The sequence below is a fragment of the Octopus sinensis genome, linkage group LG9 (assembly GCF_006345805.1).
Source record: "Octopus sinensis linkage group LG9, ASM634580v1, whole genome shotgun sequence".
Classification (NCBI taxonomy): Eukaryota; Metazoa; Mollusca; class Cephalopoda; order Octopoda; family Octopodidae; genus Octopus; species Octopus sinensis.
The window spans coordinates 41,621,021-41,644,596 of record NC_043005.1 but is presented as its reverse complement, the minus strand read 5'-3'; the positions used below and the strand labels follow the sequence as shown (position 1 = coordinate 41,644,596).

At 35.1% G+C, this 23,576-nt stretch overlaps 1 protein-coding gene across 11 annotated transcripts in view; it reads right to left on the bottom strand.

The window, feature by feature from the left end:
- Positions 1–23,576, bottom strand: part of LOC115215828 — a 61,426-nt gene that overhangs the window by 6,007 nt on the left and 31,843 nt on the right. For 2 of the 11 annotated variants that reach the window (XM_029785150.2, XM_036505932.1), the window contains one exon: positions 27–171. The exons of 8 other annotated variants lie outside the window; for them this stretch is intronic. The gene's annotated coding sequence lies outside the window, so the exon portion shown is untranslated. Of the gene's footprint in view, positions 1–26; positions 172–11,107; positions 11,111–20,046; positions 20,058–23,576 lie in introns of those variants that run through there. One more of the 11 variants, XM_036505934.1, reaches the window with a different exon arrangement.

The window sequence follows — 23,576 nt, the reverse complement described above, 5'->3', positions numbered from 1 at the left end:
TTTCTCCTTACATAAACAGTACTTACCCAAATCACAATTGTCCGTCTATTCAACAAGTTTATTGATTTCAGAGAAACTGGAAATGCAACGTTTAATGTTCATTCCTAATTCTCTGATATTACGATGTGATTTTAAACATTTTAAGTCAACACACCTATTTTGTTTTTTTCTCTAGAAATATACAGAAAATCAGTAATACAAATTATGAAACTTGAGCCCATTCAGATTTTCAATATAGTACAGGCATACATATATATGTGGTATGTATATAATTTCTACAGTTATATATCTCAGTAATTTACTGTCTAAATTATGTAAATTTTCACTTGAAGACTTTCCCTTCATTACTTAGGAAAATACAATAAAAGTTTATAAGATATAGAAACATCAAATACAACCGGAGCTGTCTTATTCTGTTTAAGGTTGATTCTTTCTTCTATACATGATACAGTGATTAAAATATTGGTTAATAACTGATAACATCTATTCTTTGTCGAATAATTATTTCTAAGAATCTTCTTTAAATTCTTTACAATAAAATGTAGACATTAACTTGGTTATATTTTTCATATGACTAGCAATAGTGAGTGATTTAGCTAACAAATTTATACTCCAAATTGTGCTAATTCCGAAGATACTGCGACTTCAATATTGTACATATACTCACTGGCATTTTCGTCACTATATTAGCAAATATATAGACGCCTTTGTTTTTCTGAAGAAGTGTAATAAGACCAAAATATAACCATGTTAAGGTAGATGCAAAATAATCTAAGATTTTAATGATATTCTATTTCTGATACAGCATAATTATTTAGAATTAAAATGTTAATGCTCATAAAATCGAATACGTTAATACTGCGATAGTAATTAATAGATTGGTCAGAAATTGATTAAATGTATATATGTGAAAGTATGCATATATATATTATAGAATAATTATACATTTTATTTAAAAAGACATAAATATATATATATATTCTTTTATGCATAGATTGTTTGAAATGGTGTACATGTTTCATATATCAAGAAAAAGGAGGTAGTTAGAATTTGGGATAATTATTTATATATTACGTTATTTCATTGTTTTAGAACTTATCAGGGGGAAGCACCAGGTGACCGCATATATATATATATATATATATATATATATATATATATATATATATATATATATATGTATATATATATATGCATGTTTGTATGTATATATGCATGCGTGCATATGTGTATGAATATATATGTATACCTATACATATATACATACATGTATGTTTGTATGTATGTATGCATAGATGCATATATGTATGAATATATATGCATATACATATGCACGTACATACACACACATATACATGTATGTATGTATGTATGTATGTATGTATGCACAAGAAAGATAGAAACCATGGTGTCAAGAGATATGAGAGGCGAATATATTTAGTAAACCACTTCATATCCGAATGATTACAGTTGTTTCGCAGCTTTCATTATGTAATAATAATCTCAGTATACAAAAAAATATTTTATATATCCACACTAATATGCATGCTACACGTTGCACAGTACAATTGGACAATCACAAGTCAAATTTATCCATAGAAGGCTAACTCCTCAGGTCGCCAGATCACCTGCATCATATATTTATACACCTATTAATATACATATATGCCATACCGCAACAAACATTAGTACAAACTCAACTATATGCATACATACATAAGTATAAACACATAATACATAACTAAAATTTATATTGTGTATATGCATGTGTTTCTCTGCATATTTAATTATATATTCGTATTTCGGTATAATATTCTTATAGTCTGTTTGGAGCGATAATGTTTCTAAATTTCTTCTTATCGACGTTTCCAGACTTTTTCAAGAGTATTATCAAAGATATGAAGTAGTGTTGGTTTCTGTATATAGATTGGGCAACTTTAATTTACGTAGGCCTCACCTCCAGAATTTGAACGTTAGAGTTTTACTACATCTGGCATGTATTTTGGCTCTTTTAAAGTCACATGTTGTGTTAATATTCTTTTTGTCAGCTATATTTTTACAGATGTTTCCAAAACAGAATTTTTTTTTCATTACATCTTGTGAGGATTAAATGTTGCTCGCTTGTAGAAACCCCCATTATAAGGAATTGCATGATATTCTTAGATCATTTATATATTGCTTAAACAATTATGAATACAAAGAAATGAAATCGTGTGTTATTCGCTTAAATTGTTATGCGGATTGTGCTGTAATAAAGCGCAAGTAAACTATGAACTATAGACAACATTTACATTTTAAAGAATCCGTTATAGAATGAAGATAGGTGGAGGTGAGAAGTAACGTGTATTTTAATTTGCTGATAATTATATGAAACATACGAATGTATTCTGTTACCGTTTCCAACTGCTGGCAACAACCTGTGCCTAATATAAGGCTGCGAACTGGCAGAAACATTAGCACGCCGGGCGAAATGCTTAGCGGTATTTCGTCTGCCGCTACCTTCTGAGTTCAAATTCCGCCGAGGTCGACTTTGCCTTTCATCCCTTCGGGGTCGATAAATTAAGTACCACTTACGCACTGGGGTCGATGTAATCGACTTAATCCGTCTGTCTGTCCTTGTTTGTCTCCTCTGTGTTTAGCCCCTTGTGGGTAGTAAAGAAATAGGTATTTCGTCTGCCGTCACGTTGTGAGTTCAAATTCTGCCGAGGTCGACTTTGACTGTCATCCTTTCGGGATCGATAAATTAAGTACCAGTTACGCACTGGGGTCGATGTAATCCCGTTGTCTGTCCTTGTTTTTCTACTCTATGCTTAGCCCTTTGGGGTATTAAAAAAAACAAACAGTGCCTAATTTTGTGATGGTTAGAGAACACTTACAATTATGTTCACTGAACCGGAAGCTTGAAGACGTATATGGGATATTTCAGTGGTGTTTTCAATATCTGTGAGGTAAATTCTACTCACGGGTATAGCGGATTCATCTCGATGACTTCAGTTCTTTGCAATAGGAATTTAATTGAGGTATATTTGAAATTTACTTTCAAATAAGGTCATTGTGAATAATAGTATTAACAGTGTTAGTAGCAGCAGCAGCAGCTGAAGAAGAAGAAGAAGAAGAAGAAGAAGAAGAAGAAGAAGAAGAAGAAGAAGAAGAAGAAGAAGGAAAGAAAATAAAAGCTAGCAGCAACAGCAGCAGCAGCAGCAGCAGTAGTAGTAGTAGTAGTCGACGACTAAGATGGGTATTCAAATTTCCCTTTAAAACTAAATACATAATGTATCTCGTTCTCAATAATCAAAAGAGATAGCCGTATAATTGAGAAAAACGTTAGCGTATTATTTATTTAGAGTAAGCTTACATTTTCCTAAAATCTAAAGAAATTAGCGGTTTTTAACTAATGAGAATATCTGCGAGATGGAATCTAAACTTTTATTCCATGCAAAATTTCTTATCAACGATCACATATTGATTGTTTTTTCATCGCTATTTGATTATTTTAAATAGGTAAAGAGAGATATGTGATGTTAGTTCATGTTTTAACAATGAATATCTAACTTAATAATTTAAGGTTATTTTCTCGTTTACGTTATTTTCTTATTCAAATTTAACGACGGTTTTAAAATAGAAATAAAGGAAATTCAATATTATAAATTTTTTCTTCAAAAATGATTTAGATAAAGCGAAATTCCCATATATTTAAAGCATAACATTTTTATACGATTATATATTTTTACATTTAACCAATCATACACTGGTTTCGTTGCACTGCTATTTTTGTAATCTAGTATTTTCCTAAGTTGAAGGAAATGTTTTGTAATTAATCTATCATATATATCCATTAGCGTGTTTTAGTGTATTTTTATTCAAATATCACGCGCTTGCTGACAAAAATTACCTATAATTATATTTTCAACATTTATATCACTGAATTTATACAAGCATTTGATATAAGCAACTCGCTGTAACTATATACTTACACAAGGAACTTTCAGAACTCTATACTTCTAATAAATTTCTATTAGCAATCGATAAAAAAACACTTGTAATATAGATACATTTTTCATATATTCATATATTTAAAGCTATATATTTACCATTACTACCAATCGTACAAATCACCATTCACTCCATGATTTTATATTCTGTTTATATCAATTTTATTGCATATTTTATTATACAATAAGGCGATGAACTTTCGGAATCGTTTTAGCGTTCAAAAAATTACTTAGCGGCACTTGTTCCAGAAATTTTACGTTCTGTGTTCAAATCCTGGTGTAGTCAATTTCGTCTTTCATCTTTTCGGGATCGATAAAATAAAGTATCAGTCAAATATTGAGATCAAGGGTACTGACTATACCCCTTCTCTCAAAATTAGTGGCCTTGTGCTTTCACTAGAAACCCTTTCATGTGTATATACAATATATTCTGAATATGTTTTGTGTTGTGGAGGCGCGTGGCTTAGTGGTTAGGATGTCAGCACCATGATCGTAAGATTGTAGGTTCGATTCTTGGATCGGGTGACGCGTTATTTTCTTGAGCAAAACACTTCATTTCACGTTGCTCTAGCCCACTCAGCTGGCAAAAATGAGTAACACTGTGATGGACTGGCGTCCCGTCCAGCTGTGGAACATGTACGCCATAGAAACCGGGAAGACGGGCCCATGAGCCTGGCTAGGCTTTAAAAGGGCGCATTTATTTTATTATATTTTGTGTTAATTTTCTTGTACTCAATTAGTTAACTTTACTACCTCTTTTACATATTTTTAGCGTCAACTATATTATTCTCTAGCCAACAGTGGTATCATAATATCCCCTAACTTAGCTGGTAGTTTTATAATTAGAAGGGAACAATGTTGTTTAACTCCAAAATCTTGGTAATTACAATTCTAAAAACTGTATATGCTACACTATAAATTGCTTTATAATATCTCTCTTCCTTCCACCAAGAAGCTTTTACTTGTAATAAACTACTGTGCATCGCAGTTTTCACTCTACTGAAGATATTTTTCTTGTGCGTGTCTGGCTTCCTATCACTGTATAACGTATGTTGTCATCCACTGAATCCTATAAACGAATGTCTACGCTATTTGTTATTAAGTCCGTTGTCAGCAATGACCCATCAGACCTACAATCTGAACTGTTCCAGCGATGAATATTATTTCTTTTATTAAATTAATGGATCCAGAACTATTTCTTTTAAAAAGTGAGATATGATTAGACGGAGATTTTGCTTTTATTTCCAGCAAATCGAAGGGCCATATAGAACCTCTGTTGTTGAACCAAAGTGGTAATATGTAATGGTACTCTTTGCCAAGACAATAAGGCAGTGAGCTGGCAGAATTGTTAATACATCGGACAGAATGCTTAGCGGCATTTCTTCCGGATCTTTATCTTTACGTTTTTATTTCAAATACCGCTCGAGTTTAACTTTGCCTTCCATCCATTACGAACAGATAAAATAAGTACAAGTTAAGTACTTTGGGTCGATGTAATCAATTAACTCCACCCTCTCATAAAATTTCTGGTTTTGTATCATAATTTGAAACTATTTTCCTCTCATTAATAACATTCTTCCCTTTACTTGTTTCCAGCCTTCAAACTTCAATCTCCAGAAAAAATATTATGGTAGCAACTGTAAAATATTGTTTTACAGTTATTGCTTCAACAAAAAAAAAAAGCTGACAAAAATCTGATGCAAATGTCATATCATATTACACGACTACTATGATCTCCAGAACATTCTAATATTAGTCAACACCAAGTAGTTTTCTTGAGAAATCAGCTGTCGTATAAATTAGTATCAGACTATAATTATATAATTATATACACAGAAGATATTAGTGCATTCGGTTGCACTCTACATAATCATACTTGTACACGAAATAAACTTATTTGTACAGCACATTTTCGAGAGTACAATTAAGCAGAAGAATTCTTAGTCTCAAACACGCGGAAGAATTCTTAATTTCATCGTGTTAATGACGTGTAATCCCCAGAGATAAGTTACAACAAAAACAAATAAAAGTTTTAGAAATTTTTGTTAGTCATAGAATTCTTAAAATTTGAGGCACAGGCTACTAGTATCCCTTAGTAATGTTTATAGGGTAGAAGGATGTTCTCGGCGAAAGAATGCACGGATCCGTTATATTTTCATCTGTGGTCAGTTTACGTTACGCGCAACATACATAAGATTAAGACACTTCTTTTTAGCTTACTTTCCCTATTATTCTTTCTAAGAAAATATTGGTTCAAATTTTTGCACAAGGCCAGTAAGTTCGGGGATGGGGTTTAGTCATTTACATCGACCCCATTACTCGCCTGGTACTTATCTTATTGACTCCCAAACGATGAAAGGGAAAGTCGATATCAGTGATATTTGAGCTCAGAACGTTAAGACGGAGGACATGCCGCTAAGCATTTTGCCTGGCGGGCTAATGCTCCTTTCCCCTCATCGCCTCTGTTTTTGAGAAAGTATGACTGTTTCTGAGAAAGTATAGAGAGAGTTAATATAGTCGATTCAGAATATATGCATGGCCATCATTCCAATCATCTGTGTGAAACAAACGTTGTAATAAAAATAAAGCTAATACGTTCTAGTCAATTCCAGAGAGTAATGTGTCTATATTATAAACCGTCTACATATTCTCAGGTCAATGATTTATGTTTGTTAGGAAAGAGAAGGCGACAAATGCCAAGGAAAAGAATAAGGTTGATATTCATTAATGTAGGAAAAGCACGTTCAACTCTGCTGGAGAATTTACTTGCAAACATGAGAAATGACACTCTATAGTATGAGAGTCTTCTAAAACAAACAACACTTTCTTTCACACATTAAGTTTTTATTTTTGCTGTCTTTTTTTTTGCTGTTGTTGTTGTTTTGGGGGGTTTCTTTGCATAATCTCCGCTGAGAAGTTTTGCACAAGCCATACATTGTCAAAACAGTCCGTGTAGTCAGTCAACACACAGCATATCTCGAAAATATTTATTGCCCCTACTGTTGCTCTTCCAGTACTTCTTATATTTTTCAGTGTCCTGTATGTGTAGTAAGCTTAAAATGCTAGGGACATTTAGGTATTTTCTATGGGTATCAGTCATTTAAAATAATCTCCATACCTCATCTAGTAATGGCTGGAATATATTTCCAAAAGATTTACTCACGATGACATCAGCAGAAATGTTTCAAAGCATTTTGGAAATGTACATGTTAGAATTATCTGATATCATACCAGACGTGTTATATATTAATAAAATCTTGAAAGGTATACAAGATGTCAACATAACATTCTTAGCCTCAGATTTGTGAGCTAACTCTTGAGCCAGCATAGCCAAACTTAGATTTTTGAAAAATAACCAAAAACTTAATAAAATTAAACCATATCTAAAAAGTAAGTAGTTTCTAACTTCTGTAGAGAACAAGGAATCTTTACGAAGATTTTGAAAACAATAAAAGCAGTAATTATATCGACTCAAATTAGCCATTTTACAATAAATTCAACCTTGAAATGCCGCTTTTGCCAACGCCCAGATCGAATTTTAACTCCGAAATTTAAAAGATATAATACACACAAATTTTAAGCAAATATCAAACTGATTTATAATGATAGGTCTCATAGACAAGAACTGGGAGATAAAGATTATTCAATTGAGTTTTTAACCTCTAATGCTTACACATTTTTACATGAAAATAATATATGAAAAACATACCAAATGTGATTTACGTTCAAAGATATGATAATAGTACTTAAGTGGGTTTTTTAGCCTTCTGGTATGGCATCACATACACCAAGATGTCACTAGATATTAACATGCAGAAATTGTTCACATCTGAAGTAACTATCATAACACAAAGAATGAATTGTATTTATAGCCTCTAGATCAGTGCTTTTCAAACTTTTTGCTGGAGCGGAACCCCAAGGAAACATTCCACTGGCTCGAGGAACCTCTGTGCAATAATTTAATAGTCTTATGCACACATATCTGCACAGGAGAATTAAAAATTACTGCCGATTTTAGCAGTTTTGTAACTTCTTGCGGAACCCCTGCACTGTACTGGCGGAACCCTGGATGAAAACCACTGCTCTAGATGATGATATTGTTATGAGCTTATAACAATACATACAGGATGCAGTTTGCACCAGTGACGCGGTGGAGAATCTGCCTGGGGTTAAAACAGTAGTAACGTCGAACAGCTACATTGATGTGGCGATAAATATTACTTCTTAGTATATTTGCTACTTTCATCTCTTATTGAGATTTTTCTAACTAGCTACTTTGCTTGTTGCAAAATCGTTGACCGATGGTCGCTTATTTTTCTATATATTGCGAGCTGAAGCGAATCCTGTTATTTCTAGCAGTCGGGTGCTCACGACTCAAGATGGGCACAAGTAGCCCGAAACTGTTCGGTTTCGTGATCCGCTCGTCTGCTTGAGGATGGCAGGGGTTCGATCCCCTGCTTGCAATATATACAGTGTCTGTCTGGGTTCAAAACGTTAGTAACGTTGAACAACAACATTGACGTGGCGATAAATATTCTTAGCATGGTTGCTACCATAATCTCTTATTGAGAGTTTTCTAACTAGCTAAATTTGCTTATATATAGATTCACACACACACACACACACACACACATATATATATATATATATCCACACGTACATATACACACACATACATATATGCACACACACACATACACAAAGAACTGATTCACACGCAGCTGATATACACAGCTGACTTACATACCCATCAATACGTCCACCCGTACCCGTTGGTAGACACACTCTAGAAAACACATGCATATGCACCATCGGGGTTATGCCACTAGCCCTCACTCATACGCCAGCTTGCGCGCAAATACTCGCAAATATACACACACAAATACACACGCATACACACTCAGACGTATATATATATATATATATATATATGTATGTATGTATGTATGTATGTATGTATGTATGTATGTATGTATGTATGTATCAACACAGGAGATTGAAAAATTTGTGGGCTTTATTTATTCACCATTACACGTCTTTCCTATGCTGATAGGAATTTTAAAATTGTACATTTGTTGAAAATATATAAGAAATCTCCTATTAGAAATTCTTGAGAGAGATAACCGGCCAGTACAAAATCTACACTTAGATGACGCGCTTATATATATTTAGTAATCAGGGACCTTTAGATAGTTAGAGAGGGGAAAATCAACTAAAATAGGAAAGTGAGAGTGGGATAGAAAATGAAATAATTGTATACATATGCACAATTATGCATGTGCACACATATATACGTATATATACATATATACATATATATATATATATATATATATATATATATATATATATATATATATATATAATATATATATATATCATATATACAAGCCAATACATACATATTTACACATACATACACACACACATGTATATATATATATATATATATATATATATATATATATATATATATATATATATATTTATATATAGTAAACTAACGCAAAGGAAAAACGGAAAATCTCAATAGATTGCTACGTTTGTCTGATAGTCGAAAGACCCTTTTTGTTATTTATTATTGTTGTAATCGTACACATATCTTCCATTAGCTGTTTGGCCGAATGGCGTTTGTCCATTGTATACGTATATTTTTTTTATTGTTCCACTTGTATTATTATTTCATAACGTTACGTTCGTCCGATAGTCGAACGACCCTTTCTTTTATTTATTTATATATATATTGGAACATGTACAATATTTTCCCCTCCTAGTATATAGTCGCAAGGCGCTCTGTTGTACTTGTATAATCCTAGCTTTTTCGTTTTTGTTAACGTTCTTGTTTTGGTTCTTGTATACATTCGTTGCCTTTCTCAGAGGTTTAATGCTTTTAGCTTAAATTCCTGGCGCTCGCCGGATTCGAATAGTCTCGGAGTTAAGAGAGCGCGAAGCTACAAGGACTTTCCGGACTGCGACTGAGGAGGAAATCGGCTGCGAATGATCCGTTTATCTTGTTTTGTCCTGCTTGCCGTGATATGCTATCGCCTATTTTTCCTCATGTGTTTTGTTGATTTCCGCCTTGTTGTGTTCTTTCTGTCCTACCTTAGATTTACATATACATACATATATATATATGGCCGCAGTCAAATGACAAACAGGTAAAAGGATAAAAGAATATATATATACATATATACATATATATTACTGAGTCAAATGACAGAAACAAGTAAAATAATTTGTAATAACCACTTAAGTCGTCAAAGAATGCATGTATAGGCGCAGGAGTGGCTGTGTGGTAAGTAGCTTGCTTACGAACCACATGGTTCCGGGTTCAGTCCCACTGCGGGGCATCTTGGGCAAGTGTCTTCTACTATAGCCCCGGGCCGACCAATGCCTTGTGAGTGGATTTGGTAGACGGAAACTGAAAGAAGCCTGTTGTATGTATGTATATGTGTGTGTGTGTGTGTGTTTATGTGTTTGTCCCCCCAACATCGCTTGACAACCGATGCTGGTGTGTTTATGTCCCCGTCACTTAGCGGTTCGGCAAAAGAGACGGATAGAATAAGTACTGGGCTTACAAAGAATAAGTCCCGGGGTCGATGTGCTCGACTAAAGGCGGTGCTCCAGCATGGCCACAGTCAAATGACTGAAACGAGGAAAAGGGTAAAACGGTATATGCATGTACTTGTGTGTTTATATAAATTACATAAATACATATGTCTGTGTGTGTGTTGAAGTGAGAGAGAGAGAGAGACGAAACAAAAAGAAAAATAACGGACGGAAGAAAGGCATTTTCATTTCATCAATTGTACAAATTGTGAAGTTTTGGGAGATTCTTGGTGCTTAAGATAGTACTGCATACCCTTCGCTGCATCAACAGCTATAGATACATCTGGAGAGGACGCGGGAAAAAAGAAACGAAAAACCAGAGCTAATTATTTAATAATGGTACCAAATAAGTGAAGGCGAAACATAAAACTTGGAATGCATATAAATACATAAATAGATAGAGCGTTTTATGTGTATATATACACACACATATATATATATATATATATATATACTTTTACTCTTTCACTTGTTTCAGTCATATGACTGCGGCCGTGCTGGAGCACCGTCTTTAGTCCACTCAAATTGAGCCCAGGACTTATTCTTTGTAAGCCTAGTACTTATTCTATCGGTCTATTTTGCCGAACCGCTAAGTTACGGGGGCGTAAACACACCAGCATCGGTTGCAGGGGACGAACACAGACACACAACATACACACACACACACACACACACATACACACACACACATACATACACACACACACACACACACACCCACATATATATATATATATATATATATATATATAAACATATAGACGAGGGGTTTCTTTCAGTTTCCGTCTACCAAATCTACTCACAAGGCTTTGGTCGGCCCGAGGTTCGAGAAGAAGACACTTGCCCAAGGTACCACGCAGTAGGACTGAACCCGGAACCATGTGGTTCGTAAGCAAGCTACTTACCACACAGCCACGCCTGCGCCTATATATATATATATATATATATATGTATGTGTGTGTGTGTGTGTGTGTGTGTTTGTGTGTGTATAATTGTAAGAATATAACCAGGGGGAAATAAAGAACACACAAAACACTATACTAAAATCTGAGCACCTGAACAAAGAAAAGTGAAGGGAGCAAGAAAATACTGAAATATATATTCCTGTTTTTCGATCGAAACAATATGAAATAAAACAAACCATTGTGCGTGGAGGTGGAAGGAAAACGAGAAATGACATATTTAATGTTTGTCTTAAATCAACGACAGAAAATAGCGAGAGGATTGTAAGAAAGGCGTGCATAGATCACATTAAAATTTCGGAGTGTTAGAAAGAAAGTGGGAAGAAAGTGTGTGCTAGCAAACATGTAGACATAAATTGAATGGAGAGAGAGAGAGAGAAGGGGGAAACAGTGGGACAAAGGAATTGGGAAGTAGCCTATTGTTCACCATATCCAACTGCGCCTTCTTTTGTACAGATGACATGACCTTTCATTCTCCTCATTCTTCTGATGCTTTTCGAGAGTGTGTATCATTATCATTCAACCAAGTTGTCATACCGAAATCAAGATCAAGTTTCACGAACGGAGTCTTTGAGAGCATACTTCGGAGAAGTACTGAACTACAGCTCAGGTGACTGCTCCAGATGCTGGGCTTCTCTCTCATCGAATTTGTGTCCTGGAAAAAGCACATTTTTAACATAACTAGGGCTGTATCCCGACGGCTGGCATTTCGCCTTTCTCTTCAGTGCCAAAAACTATTTCAATTTCTGATAATTAATGCTGTTCTACCAGACTCAAGTGAGACCCAAAATAGGAGGGACGTTTCTACAGCTACACATACAAACATCGTAGACCATGCCCAGAGAAGGTCCACTTGACTAATTTAATAGATACACTCCAACCTGATCTACAGTCGTATTGTTTCCTCTTTCTCTCTCCCAATGTTACTTCAATGGTCTTGGAGGATTTTGTTACTCGATGATCAGGTACTCCCAACCCAATCGTTTATTTCCCTGCTTGTTACTGCGTCCAATCTGACTCCTATTATGCGCTAACCACTAACTCAGTCCTTTCTCTTCAAGAGCGTCGGTACTTTGGAGACTTTTCCCTGCTCATGCCATTCTTGCTGGTATTGACCTGTCACAGTTTCCCGGAGAGTTTAAAAGGGTTTAGGCACTTCTGTGTCACTGGGCAAATTATACTCAGGGAGTATACTAAGGTCATAGAAGTGTTCAATAATGTTTTTTTTTAGCTAATTTAGATATTCTTCAAAACACTTTTCATTTCTAACACACTTTTAGATGATAACGGATTAGGACTATTAAATTAAGAAACTAAAACTATATTGTACATTAAATCGGTAGGTATAAGGGAACAGTCCAAGGAGTGTAGTAAAAGATTTTGATTCTCATAACCAAATGAAGGAAGATAGTAGAAATCACATATGAATGAGGAACATATCTACCAAGAGGTTCGATTACGTGTGAAATTCTTCATTGAAAATCGATTATAATTAGAACCATGAAACTGTACGAGTAAGGGAACACAGATCACTGTAGTTGATTACCCAATGTTTCCTCAATCATGCATAAATGTTTAACTTAGTACTACAAGCTTATCAATTTTATAATGACGCTGCTATTTACAGAAACGAATAATTCCTGTTCAACGATATCTATCTGCAAACAGGTGCAGTGTGCTTTTTTAGAGTTAAATGTACGTAAACAGCGTAGTGCATAGGTATCAGTAAAGATAGCAATGAGTCATTTGTCAGTTGACTGTTCAATACCTTACGAAATTTACCTATTTCTTTATTACCCACAAGAGGCTAAACATAGAGGGGACAAACATGGACAGACATAGGTATTAAGTCGATTACATCGACTCCAGTGCGTAACTAGTACTTAATTTATCGACCCCGAAAGGATGAAAGGCAAAGTTGACCTCGGATGAATTTTAACTCACAACGTAACGGCAGCCGAAATACCGCTAAGCATTTCGCCCGACGTGCTAACGATTCTGCCAGCTCTCCGCCTTACGAAATTTACCATCTCTTCCATGACGGAACAAAATTAATTAGTGCCATGGATTTAAGTACAGGCAAAGCAATGCTAGATAAAATAATTACAAGGTTTTTTTTCTACGTGTCGATGTTATTGAGATCATAGATGTCACCATAACTTGATCCTTTATCTTAAATGAACTGAAATTTCCTATGAAAATGAAATGACCTTAAATGGACGCAACTGTACATTTGGAAATGATGTGCAATTCTTTAAGCAAAGTATTAAATAGAACATACACATTATGGAGTAAAATCTGTTTCGCTGGAAGATGTTTATCCCTAATTTTCCACCTCGATCAAATTCATTAAAGAGAATCCCGTGATAAGTTAAACGGCCACACAATGTTGCATGTGATAAAGAAGTAATACTTTCGTTACTTTATAATTAACTAAACCTATTAGTCCTACTGGCGAATTTGACTTGCTTATCTTTTACTGATAAGAACATAGAATACTTAGTTTGCAATTTAGTTTATCGCGAAACAATGCAGAAATTATTATTATTTTTATTTTTATTTTTATTTTTTGTAATTCTCATAAGTAACAATATAATACCTTCTGGTATCATGCAGTTCCCATCTAAGAAACATTAATAAGATTCGAAACCATGCCATATGATTAATATTTACTACTTCCAGTCTGTCTCTTTTGTGTTTCAACCCATCTCTTTCACCTAATTTTTTTCTCCATATAGAACAGTTACTAGTAAAAGTGGCCAGCACACCGAGAAGCAACATTAATAGATCAAGTACGTATATGCCAGTAACCAAGCAACGGTGAGAAATGACTTCCTAGTCTTGAATATTTCAGTGTTACCTTGTATTTATTTAGGTTCATTTAAGACTTGGCAACCTAAAGACTTATCAATAATGAAGTGAGTTATATCGTTGAGTGGTTCGCTACTTTAATGTCCTGTGTTTACTTCATTCATTCTACACTCGGCGAAGTGACTATGTGTATCTACGGTGTACAAGAGGAGAAGAATCTTAGAACAGGGCTTTGATATATATATATATATATATATATATATATATACATATATATATATAGAGAGAGAGATAGATAAATAGATTGATACATACATACATACATACATACATATATATATATACATACATATATATACATATATATTTATATACATATATATATATATATATATATACATACATACATATGCATATATACACACACAGAAATATATATATATATAATATATATATATATACATATATATATACATATATATATATACATATATATATACATACATGTACATACATATATATATACATATATATATAATTAATATATACATACATACACACACACGCACATATATATATATATATATATATATATATATATATATATTATATATATATATATACGTATATATGTACACTCAACACATATATTCTATATAACTGTCTCTTCATGTTTCTGTGTATGGTTGTATGTGCGAGTCTAAGTGTGTCTATGTTTGTGAGGAACAGAGAAAGAGAGAGAGAGAGAGAGAGAGAGAGAGTGTGTGTGTGTGTGTGTGTGTGTGTGTGTGTGTGTGTGTGTGTGTGTGTGTGTGTGTGTGTGCGTTTCCGTGTATGTATGTGCGTGCGCGTGTGTGTCTATAGGTAACGAACACTTCAGTTCAACTGGGTAACAAGTAAACATGTTGACGATTACCAGAATGTTATATCAAATATTAATTCTCTCCATTGGGGGTCCCCTCTGATCACCTCTTTTCTGGTTTGCCCGCGGTGGCTCTGGTTTGATTATAATCAATGTAAGCTTCAAGTTCCGAAGCAACTTTTCCTTTATGGTTCATTATAATATCCTCGTTTATAAATTACCTATTTCTTTGTTTTGTTCTCTAGTAGTTACAATGGAAATTCTGATAAACAAGTTTGATAAAGGTTTCATATAACGACCAATAGGAAGCATATTGTCTTGTATGCCAATTAATTATACCTAAATATACTCCTTTGTTGAGATATCAATACGAACCTTTATTATAATTTAAACGAACTCTATTATGTAGCCCGACAAAATATGTCCATCAAATTTTCTCAATGTTTTTCAATACAGAATAAATTATTACGTCAAATTTTTCTACTTATTTTCAATGTTTGAACATTGGTGTCTCTTAAGCGAGAAATGTATTCTCCATATACATATGCACAGGTATGTCTGTGCGGTTAGATATTTGCTTCCCAAGTACATGGTTCCGGGTTCAGTCCCATTGCGTGGCACTTTAGGCAAATGTCTTCTTCTATAGCCGTGGGCCGACCAAAGCCTTGTGAGTGGATTTGGTAGACAGAAACTGAATGAAGCCCGTCGTGAAGCTCGTATATATATATATATATATATATATATATATATATATATATATATATATATATCTATATATATATATATACGGGCAAAAAAAACCCCGTCAAATGGACGGTGCTGAGTTGTCAAACATTTAAGCCAACTTTTCTGAAAACAACTTGTCCGACCTTCCCATAGGCCTCCCATTTGAGAAACACTGATTTAGCCTAAATTTGAGACACCAGCAAAAGAAGAAATATACTTTTTTCTATTCCAAAGAAAAATGATTTTATTCACACAAATATGCAACCGAAGAGTTTAAATTACCAGTAATAATAAGGCTGCTGACTTGGAGAACACAAACATGGATTAAACAGTAAGCTTGGCAGGAAAGAAACGTGCCTTTAAGCAGTACAAAAACAACGACACCCTCATCGAAACAAAACTCCGGAAGAAAACCAAAACTTTGAGATAGGGATCGTCGGATTCTTACGCGAATTGTTGTAAAAGGATCACAAAAGTACACCTCCTAAAATTACTGCAGGGCTTAATGACCACCTCGAGAACCCAGTTCCCACAAAATCTGTTCACCGGGAGCTGCACAAAGTCGAATTTCATTGGAAGGCTGCAATCAGAAAACCACTACTTTCAAAAATAAACTTTGCAAAGCGTTTCGAGTGGAATAAAAACCTAAAGAATTGGTCCCTAGAGCAGTAGAAGAATGTTATTTTCTCGGACCAGTCATCCTTTACCTTATTTCCGACCACCGGCTGAGTATACGTGTGGAGACAGCCAAAAGAAGCATTTGACCTAGTCTGTCTTCTTCCATCAGTTAAACATGAAGGAGGATCTGTGATGATCTGGGGTGGAGGGCTATATCATGGAAATCCGCCAGACCAATGGTTTCCCTTCATGGCAAAATTAAGAGTCAAGACTAACCCTTTTATCTTATCAAATTCATCATATGGTTGCGCTATTGTTTCCAGAGGGTAACGCAATCTTTCAGGATGCACCAATTCACACAGCTAAAGTTGTTACTGAATGGCACGAGGAACATTCTAGTGGAGTTGAACATCTTACCTGGTCACCATAATCGCCAGATCTCAATATTATTGAACATTTATGGTGCATTTTAGAAAAAGAAGTAAGGAGTCGATATCCTCCCCAATCATCACCCCAAAACTGGAGACTGTTTTAGCTGAAGAATGGACAAAAATTCCTTTGGAAATAATTCAAACTATGTACGAGTCCATACCTCGTAGAATTCAAGCTGTAATTACTGCCAAAGGCGGTCCTACCCCTGTATTAAAATAAATAGGACGGCAGTTACAAGTGGGTGCATTTTGGAGATTATTTTCAGGGATGGAGCAGGTAATACTGTCATAGGAGAGGCTAAAGATGGGGGTAGAAAGGTCCAATTTATTAGTATTATTATTACTATTATCATTATTATTGCTATCGTTCTTAATTATTCAACCTGTAACGGTCGAGGAAGTTATGGTCGTATTCTGAATAGTGTTATTAGGATATGTTGGGTTATGGTTGTGGTCTAACGTAATGGATTCGATACTGGAGCTGTGTATATGTCGGGCGCTCGTGTATTCAGATTTGTTATAGTGTGAGTTTTGATAGTTGAGAGAAAGCTTTTGCTTATTAGAGGCCGCAATGATAAACTCGAAATTGGGTGGGGTGAAATAGGATAGCTTCAGGGTAGACCTATTAAAGATAGAGTAATATTTATGTTGATGAGGGAGGTTAGAGTCCAGTATATTAAGGGAGGATTTAGCTAAGTTCTTAACGTTTTATGTGAAGAGGGGTGTATACCATAGAATAGAGCGTCCACCACTTTTTTGGGGTGCTTAGGGGGTAGAGCTATCTATATTTTCGGGAAATGGAGGGGGTAGCATGACACGTTGTTGTTAGCTGTTTTAGCTTTTGACCTGATGTTATATGTGTGCGTGTGAGTCTAGGTTGTCTTAATGCGGGTTCTCCCGGGGTTCTAGCATGTGTGGTCTGTTGTGATTTTGGTAGTTGGTGTGTCGTTGCGATGTGATTTGAGATATATGTTGCTTCAGCTTAGTATTAGGGATGTATTTTATTTGTTGGGAGAAGCCGCTGGCAAATATGTGTGTGTGTGTGTGTGTGTGTGTATTATATATGTATGTAAATATATATATATATGTATGTGTATATGCATGTATGCATGCATGTATGTATGTTTCGTCAACGAGGTTGTGAAGTGAATCGCGTATGAAGCTGTGTATATTCGTCGTTGTACTGAACAGAGAGGTATGGAAAATGTTGAATTATTAAAATCATAAGTATATACAATTTGCTTTGCAAAGTAGTTTATGAGTGCTTAAATTCCTGAAATCAACATTAAAAATAGAATTTAAAAATAACTTCAGAAATATAATGTTATAAATAAATATTTAAAATATTTTGATAACTATGGAAAAAAAAATAATGCCTTTTTGTAACAAGCGATTAGCGAGAGGTAGTTCAAAGAAAGAGAAAAGAGTTAGAGATTCGAAACAATAACATATATAAAGTTGAAATAGTTATATAACGTTTGAATTCATAAAAATGTATATGGATAGATAGATAGATAGATAGATAGATAGATAGATAGATAGATAGATAGATAGATAGATAGATAGAGATAGACAGACAAACAGACAGACAGACAGACAGACAGAACAGACAGACAGACAGATAGATAGATAGATAGATAGATAGATAGATAGATAGATAGATAGATAGATAGATAGGCGTAGGAGTGGCTGTGTGATAGGTAGCTTGCTTACCAACCACATGGTTCTGGGTTCAGTCCCACTGCGTGGCACCTTGGGCAAGTGTCTTCTACTATAGACTTGGTAGATGGAAACTGAAAGAAGCCCGTCGTATATATGTATATGTATATATATATATATGTGCATGTGTGTGTATATGTTTGTGTGTCTGTGCTTGCCCCACCCCAACATCGCTTGACAACCGATGCTAGTGTGTTTACGTCCTCGTGGCTTAGCGGTAAATACTAGGCTTACAAAGAATGGGTCCTGGAGTCGATTTGCTCGACTAAAAGCGGTTCTCCAGCATGGCCACAGTCAAATGAGTGAAACAAGTAAAAGTGTAAAGTGTGTGTATAGATAGATAGATAGATAGATAGATAGATAGATAGATAGATAGATAGATAGATAGATAGATAGATAGATAGATAGATAGATAGTTAGATAGATACAAACATACATACACACAGTTGTATGTATGTACATGTATTGCTTTAAATCATTTTACTTATTTCAGCCATTAGAATATAGCCATACTGGGTCATTGCCTTGAAGGATTTAGTCAAAGCAATCGACCACGTTACTTATTATTTTTAAGTCTGGGACTTATTCTGTCGGATCTTTTGCCGAACCGTTAAGTTACGGAGACGTAAACAAACAAACACCGATTGTCAACCGGTAGTGGTGGACAAACACAACCACAAGGACAAGCACACACGCATATGTATGTGTGAGAGAGAGGGGGATAAAGAGAGAAGCTTCTTTTAGTTTCCGTGTACCAAATCCATGGACAAGGCGTTCGTCGGCCCGGCGATAGAGTAAAAACACTTGCCCAAGATGCCACGCAGTGAGATTGAACATGGAGCCATGTGTCTGGGAAGCAAGCCTCTGACCACACAACCACGACGGTGCCTACATATTTTCTATTTTTGGCCATCTACTGTCTAACATAAATTTATGATCATGTTGGTGATCATAACAATAAAGTCTATGTTGGCGGAAATGGAAATGGAAAGAGAATCGCATACGTGTGTTACGGTTCAAAATACACAGCAGCATAGAAGCTGTTCATGCGCAGAAGCAACCGAAATATGAAGAGTACAATGTACTGTTTTACAAGTCATATGACTTGCATCGTATTATGTATATGTGATGTTGATATCGTAGCTGCTTCCCAACATAACCCATTTCTGTGACAGAGAGTAAAAAAAAACACTTTTAAGATACTATTTTCAAGGACCACGTGATCATATACTTTTAAAATAACTTGACTACCAGAGACAATGATTCGGTAGATTTCTACCCCGTGGAATCAGTAGATTTCTACAGCCAGCCGTCACTATGATTCCGTCACACAAACTCTGCTTTGCACTAAATTGTTTTAGGACTATATATTCGCGAGCTGGCCTAGACACCCTTTCGAGCCCATCGTCTTAATCCAATGAAACAACCAGAACTTAACAAATTGGTCAAAGAGAGAATTTCCCGCTGGCGACCGGCTGATAATTATTTTTGAATAGACAGAAGCACCGAGTGATGAAGTGTCTTGCTTAAGGAAACAGCATACCAGCAATTTCGGGAAGTGAAGGGACCTAACTTCTAAGCTATGGGCTTTCAAAATTAAGATGCACACAAGTTTATATTATAAGTTACTACATATGCTTTACCACAGTATTTGCTTAGAACCCTGCACTGGGCATTCTGAATGCATGCTGACGTTAACCAGAGTGGATCATGAGAGAACACTTTATTGCATTAAATTACAGGGAACTAATATATACATACATGCATGCGTATAGGTCTGTGAATATGTATGTATATATATATATACTTTATTTCTTTTATTCTGACAGTATTTTAGTTGAAGAAATCAAGCCCAGGACTTCATCTTTACAAGCCTAGTACTTATTCTCACGGTTCCTTTTGAAGAAACGCTACGTTACCGGGACGTAAACACACCAGCATCGGTTCTCAACTGATAACACGCACACATACACACAAATGTATATATATATACCATATTATATAATATATATATATATAGATATATATATATATACGGCGGGCTTCTTTCAGTTTCCATCTATGCCTGGGGTGCCATGTAGTGGAACTTAACTCGGAGCCATGTGGGTGGGAAGCAAGCTACTTACCACACAACTATGCCTATATATATATATATATATATATATATATATATATATATAATATCTATATATTATATATATATATATACATACAGTAATAATATATATATATATATATATATAGATATATATATATACATACATGTATATATATATATATATATAATATATATATATAATACATGTATATATGTGCGTGTATATACATATAGACACACAATGCACACACCAATATATAGTTATCCATACTTATCTCCGTATATAAACAGATATACCTTCATATACATGTATGTGTGTTTCAGTATGCATGTGTACGTCGGATTTCCTTGTCAAATGCAAGGCATGTCTAACTCAGAGTAATAAATGGAAGCAACAAACCATTCTTTAACATATATCTTGCGTGTTTAGAAGAGATTGGTGGAAAGAGGATATATATATACAGGATATATATCCGTTACATCAATTATATAGGCTAGGAGTTCTTCACTCCCAATGGTTTAATCGCGATCGGGTATTCAGTCCGATTATTTCTATGTCCCCGCGCATGATACCGCCTTAAGACATTTATTGGATGGCCGTTGACTCTCAAGAGTTCCATACATACATACATACATACATACATACATACATACATACATACATACATACATACATACATACATACATACATACATATATGATGGCTGCAAACTCGTATTCGAGTGTCGCCATCGCCTGATCGAAAGTCCCACACATGCAACGGCTACGACCAGCCATTTTTGAGAGAGGTCTTACTCATTTTTTTTCAAGCGATGTCTGTGCATGTTGATTTTTTACAATGGGGAAAGAATTTGCACAAATGCAATCCCACTCACTGAACATGGACAACAAACTCAAAATGAAGAACTAGTCTATATCATCGAACATTGTCAGTGTCGCAGGTTTTCTCTCAGAAATTTCCCTCTCCGAGAGAACTGTTGTGACAAAAACAGAAGGGCCTACCACTACCACCGGGCCAACCGCACGCCTGAACACCAACCCAGCTATTTCCACGTCCCCGCGCATGCATACATGCATACATACACATGTACACATATTGTTGGATAGCTGTTGACAGCTCATGAACTCTTCTACCCTTTGACAGATCTTATTTCTTGTTCTGCAGGGTGTCCGACAATCACCCTCCTCACCAAGCAAGTTTGATGAGGGCTGCCAGTTTAGTCGTCGACGACCCGACCACGCAACAGGTTGTACTGGGTTACATACATATACACACACACACACACATATATACATGCATACATACGTACATACATGAATACATATATACGTACGTACATGTATATATGTAGCTAAATTGACATAAACGGACGATACTTGTATTCCTTGGAGTTGTGTATTGCTCTCCTTTAGTATAAATCGAAGTCTTGCGGATATCCTTTTTGACTTTGGAAAACTATGCAAGCCATGATCCTGCACGATGTGCTAATAGGCGATGGTGAGGATTATAATATCCCATTAGTCTTTTTTTCTTTCTCTCTCTCTCTCACTCACTCTCCCCCTATCTCTCTCTTGGACACACACACACAGGCATATATATATATATATATATATATATATATATATATAATATAAATGTATGTATATAAATATATATTATATATATATATATACATATCACGTGATCACGTGACCGACCAGACCATCAGATGTTGTTACACATCGCTGGTCTCAATGCGTTCGCATTGTTTTAGCCTTTGAATGACGCCACCCCGCTGGCTAAGCGAGCAGGCCATTATATATATATATATATATATATATATATATATAGATAATATATATATATATATATATATATATATATATATATATATTTAATGTTATTTATATACATACATATATGTGATATGTGTGTATGTGTTATTATCATTTGGCTTGGGCAAAGCGATTGTAATAACTGGTTGTTAGAATTCAAATTAAAGGCAGTCAGGGTATGTATATGTGTATGTGTGTGTGTTTGTGCGTTTCAGTGTGTGTGTGTGTGTATGTGTGTATGTGTATGTGTGTGTGTGTGTGTGTGTGTGTGTGTGTGTGGTGTGTGTTAATGTGTGTATCAATATGTAGCTTTGTAATATTTTCACGTTTCACTTATACAAAAGTATATATTTTTCGGTTTGTATCTGGTTCAAATTCTTTTCATTTTTATTGAGCTCTCTCACTAATTTGTTTTGTGTAGAAAAGTGTTTTCGGCTTAATTGCGCAATATATTATCTCTTTCATTGCTCTCACCCCCTCTCTCTCTCTCTCTCTCTCTCTCTCTCTTTCTCCATCATCGCACTAACACGAATACAGACACATGCACATCAGTATATGTGCACATGGATGTGTTTTGCATAAAGTGACCGTTGCTATACACATTCCTATCTGTGATGTCTGTATATTTCTATATATGTGTGGAAAAGAATGAATGCGATCCTTGTAGCAAAGGCACCGAAATAGAAAAATTGGCAATGAACAAACATATGTATATAGAGTCATAGATATGTATATTTGCGCATGTGTGTACGTGCGTGCGTATGTTTGCGTTTGTAAGCTTATGTATACGTGCGTGTATGCGTGCGTGTATGCGTGCGTGTATGCGTGCGTGTGTGTGTGTGTGTTTCTGCCTATGTGCGTGTCTACTGATGTGTGTGTATGCGTTTGTGTGTGTGTGTGTGTGTGTGTGTGTGTGTGTCAGCGTGTGTGTG